Source organism: Anomaloglossus baeobatrachus, chromosome 4 (assembly GCF_048569485.1).
Source record: "Anomaloglossus baeobatrachus isolate aAnoBae1 chromosome 4, aAnoBae1.hap1, whole genome shotgun sequence".
Taxonomy (NCBI): Eukaryota; Metazoa; Chordata; class Amphibia; order Anura; family Aromobatidae; genus Anomaloglossus; species Anomaloglossus baeobatrachus.
The window spans coordinates 103,546,679-103,551,652 of NC_134356.1; positions in this window are offsets into that span (position 1 = coordinate 103,546,679).

Below are 4,974 nucleotides of genomic sequence, written 5' to 3' on the forward strand. Positions count from 1 at the left end.
GGCGGCCATTACTATCTCCAAAGCAGGTGGAATTGTGCATTATGATGTGCTATTGGACTGAGAAAGACCCATATGCAATTATTGCACAGGGGCCCGAGAGGTAAGGAGTCCATTACAACCTCCAAAGCTGGTGGAATTTTGCATTATGATGAACTATTGGACTGGGAAAGGCCCATATATGGTTCTTACACAGGGGCCCTAGAGTTAAGGGGGTCCATAACTACCTCCAAACCAGATGGAATTGTGCATTATGAGGAGCTACTGGACTGGGAAGGGCCCAAGTACTGTTATTGCACAGGGGCTTGAGAGTAAATGGGGCCTATAACTACCTCCAAAGTAGGTGGAATTGTGCACTACGATGTGCTATTGACCTGGGAAGGGCCTATACATGGTTATTGCACAGGGGCCCGAGAGGTAAGGGGGCTATTACAACCTCCAAAGTAGGTGAAATTGGGCATTATGAGGAGCTACTGGACTGGGAAGGGCCCAAATACTGTTATTGCACAGGGGCTTGAAAGTAAATGGGGCCTATAACTACCTCCAATGCAGACAAAATTGTGCCTTAGAATGAGCTTTTGGACTGGGAAGGGCCCTTATACGCTTCTTACACAAGGGCCCAAGAGTTAAGGGGGTCCATTATAACCGCCAAAGCAGGTGGAAAAGTGTACTATGATGGGCTTCTGCACAGAGAAGAGCCGTTATATGCTTCTTGCACAGAGGTCTGAGAGTTAAGGGGGCCATTACCTCCTCCAAAGCAGGTGGAATTGTGCATTATGAAGAGTTATAGGACTGGGAAGGGCCCTTATGCGCTTCTTGCACAGGGGCCCTCTTTTGTGTGTCCCAGCCGTACATAGATATACAGATGATAGGTCTTAGATAGTGCATAGATACGTGGTGGATAGATAGGAGGGCAGATAGATACACGGATTAGCTCGGAGAGACAGATATGACATAGATGGATGGATGGATGGGGCTGCTGTGCTCCATGCAATCTCCTATGACAAAGTCCATGTGAGGTTGTGGGTCTATTATTCGGCGGAGCTCTCAGAGCTGGGAGGCTCACAAAGCCCTAATTTGATTTTTTCCATTTGCACTGGCGTGTCTAAGCTGACTGGTCATTAGTTTGAGTTTCTATAGAGTGGAGCTAATTGGATTTACAGGATACCAGCAAGCTGCTGTGCCAGCTTTCAGTAAAGAGCTCCCTGCCCTGGACACTGCTAGAGACAGAAGCCGAGCGGAAAGGAGGGGCGCAGGGTGTCACCCAATCCTCCCGGCCGGGCCTGGGGGCACCACTGCTAAAAGCCTCTGGTCCGGCCTACAACCTGATACTTGGCGAATTGGAAGGAAAATAAAATGCTGCTGCTGGTGGTGAATGAGCGAGGCTTTGTTAGAGAAATCTGCATAATGGGGCTCTACATGCCCAGGGCTATCTCTTTATTGCATGTGTGTCTGCTGTTATCAATTTTGTGAACAATTTCACAGGGAGCCTGGCAGACTTGAGCTGGAATAATATGCAATGATGAGCTCTGAATAATGAATGATGTGCTTTTAAAGCAATTTCTAAGTGTCTGTGATAGTACAATATGAAAAGGCCTGGTAAGTAATAGTGCATTTAAAAGGCGCTCGTATGTTTTTATTACAATATTCAAAAGATATCTATATTATTTAGAAAAATGGAAACTATATTATAAAGTATCCGTCTGCTCCTAAACGTCTCTCTTTTTTGACACGAGCTTTCACTATTTGTGTAAAAGCTCCGGTGTCATGTGAGAAACGTTGGCCTCCTTATTAAATATTAATGGTGTTGTGATACTCTCTATAGAGCGGGATGTGTGGATATTGTACAGCTTTGCTGCAATTAAGGAGACAATTATGGCCTCAGTCTTTTCTCAATCTACCAGGAACACGAGGAGATCATTGTTCTGGTAACAGACCTCTATAGATACAATACATGTGTTCTTAGCCATGCATAATACATAGGCTCCCACCCACACATGTGTTACATTCACAAAACCCATAACAAGCGATTACACGCAAGGCTTACTGTATATAATGGTCATATACTGTCAAGATCAGGCTGCGTTTACACATTGGGTAATGATCCGATAGAACGGATCCACCAGAAATCCATTGGCAAAAAAACTTCCGTAAAAACAACTTTTGAAAAAATACATTTTTGCAGGATCCAACATTGGAGTCTATCCAGTAACGGATCACTATTTATCTTCCATTTGCAACTGATCCAGTAAGAAAAAACGGATCCTTTACAAATACAAGAAAACAAATGGCTGGTTAATGGATCTATTTTCCATAGACTCCCATGTTAAAAAAAGAGATATTGAAAAAAAATCAAGTTTTTGAAAATGGATCAAAAAGTTGTTTGCAGAACGGATCTCTGCAGGATCCATTGTGGACATGTGAACTCAGCCTTACTGACCAGCGCAACCAAAGAACTTTTTGCGATTTCTCCCTTCTGCTATTTCCAAAAACCTAATGTCCCTCTACAGATACCACGATCCGGTGTGCATTCACAGTGACCTATGAGTCTGTATTCATTTGGGTATAGTCACACATGCCAGATTTGTTTCAGAAGTTTTTTTAGCTTTAGGCCTCATTCAGACGTCAGTGTTTTTTTATGTACGTAAATAAGTCGGAGTCTTCGGTGTTAGTTTTCGCCATCAATGTTGATTAGTGATTTTTACTTATGAAAACACAAATAAGTAAAGGACCAAGCCTCTCCTCTCCATTGTAATGTTATTCACAGAAAGCACATTGATGGCTTCTGTGTGCTGGCCATGATATTCATGGATCCATAGACTTGCATGGGCAGTTTTGATACTTGCTTCCAATCTAAAATAGACATGTCTCTGACACGTGGTCTACAAAAAAACACATGGACATATGAGTAGCACCATAGACTGAGTAAGGCTCCTTCATACATCCGTGTTTCTGGTTCGTATGATGTCCATTTTCACATTTACAGGATACACAGACACACGTAGACTCAATAAAATCAATGTGTCTGCGTACACCTCTGTGTTTTAACATGGATGTGTTTCCATGTGTCCGTTTTTCCCCGGCAGCATGGGTGTCACACAGACTGCACACTGATGTGATCCGCGTGACAACAGTGTGACATGTACTGGAGAAAACACATGTTTTTGAAATAAAATGATTTTTTTACTCACCTGTCTCCAGCAGTGCTGTTTTCGGCGCTGCTATCACTTAAGTCCGGGCCCACTCATTTATGCTCATGCATATTCACTGCACTGTGGACCTGGAAGCAGCAGCGCCAGAGACATCAGCACCATGGACAGCAGCACCGGCCATAAACAGGGGAGTATAAAGTTCCAGAATCATGACACACGTATGGCCATACGCACCTTCAACACAATCTATGCAAAGCGTCAGTGTTTTGTATGGATGTGTGGAGGTCTAAGTGTGTGTTCTATCCATGAAAATCAGGGATAAAACATGTACATGATTCATGGATGTCTGAATGAGGTCTTTTTAATGTGAATGGGGCTGTAATGATGGATCACACATGGACCACTCCAAGCACCATTCCCTTTAGCAGCGTTTACATTTTGCAGCCATGATACTAATAAGAAATGACTGAAAACTGTAGTGGCTCAGCGCAATACACTATATAGCACAGATTTGTGGTTGAAACAATTTCCTCCCTGCAAAATGTAGTGATTGTATAAGCAGCAGGGGAAAAGGGCCTGTCACTTTCCAGAAATATGGAATATACTAACACATGGACAGTCATTGACATAATTTTTGTTTCTCACAAAGTTGGTGATTCAGTTTCTATATCAGCAAAAAATTTAGTTCCACTGAAAAACTATTTCCACTGAATTTCAGCCCAGCCAAAAAATGCCCTGCTTACATAATCTCGGGAGAAAGCATTAGGGCTCGTACAGACATTTTTTTCATGTTCAAGAGAAATGGACCAAGTTTCATCAGTGATATTCATCAGTGTCATGAGAATGGTAATTGAGTTTTATCAGCGTTTGGTCCAATTTTCATCAGTTTTTCTCCGCCTTCTCCTATCTAAATGTATCCGAGTGTTGTCCAATTGTTTTTGCGGACTCACAGACTTCCATTTCTGATTTGGATCGGTATTGAGCGTCTCCTCGATTTTGCCCAGACCATTCATTTTTACCATAATTCATATAATTCATGTAATTGTCCCCATTCATTATTATAGGTAAGAGTGCTGTTTGTGAATAACATGGCACTTGAATGTGAAAAAACAATGTATGAATAAGCCCTTATTGAGGACAGGGCACATGATGCCACTCTATCATCTTGAGATTCCTTTTAAACACGTGTGTGACATAGCCTAGAGCTGTTGGTCTCTTTCTCGGACAGCACACTGATCCGTAGGCCAAGTTCACACCACCATATTTTCAGTCCAAGTCCTGCCTGTGAATAAACTGACATCACTGGCAGCACCAGGCCAATATTATTCAGTTAGGGTGTTCAGATGAGAGATTTTTTTACAGAACAAATCTGTGCAGGATAGAAAGTATGTGTGGCGCCCTGGACAAGCCAGGGGCCACAGAGAACAACACCTACACACCCCACACTCCCGGTCAGGCACACCTAAGTCAGACAAAACCCTTGTTGCCTTCCTCCAGGGGCTGATGTTCACACCAGGGGGGTGGGCAGGCGGTTGGCCCCGCCCACCGAGGAGTACACAGTCCTGGAGGCGGGAGAAAGAGTCAGTTTAGAGTTTGGAGTTCAGTGAGGGAAGTGAAAGTGAGAGGAAGGAAAGTGGCAGTTGAGCAGACTGAAGTTGGTCCGGGTGTGTGGCCCGGACGGATCAGCAAGGTTGGCGGACGGTGGTGACCGTCTGCAGGAGTGGCCTATCGGAGTTTACCGTAAGGACCATGGACGGGCGGTGGCCCGGCGGTACCGCACCGGTACACAAAGAGAAGTCAGCACCATCTGGCAGGGGCTTACGGA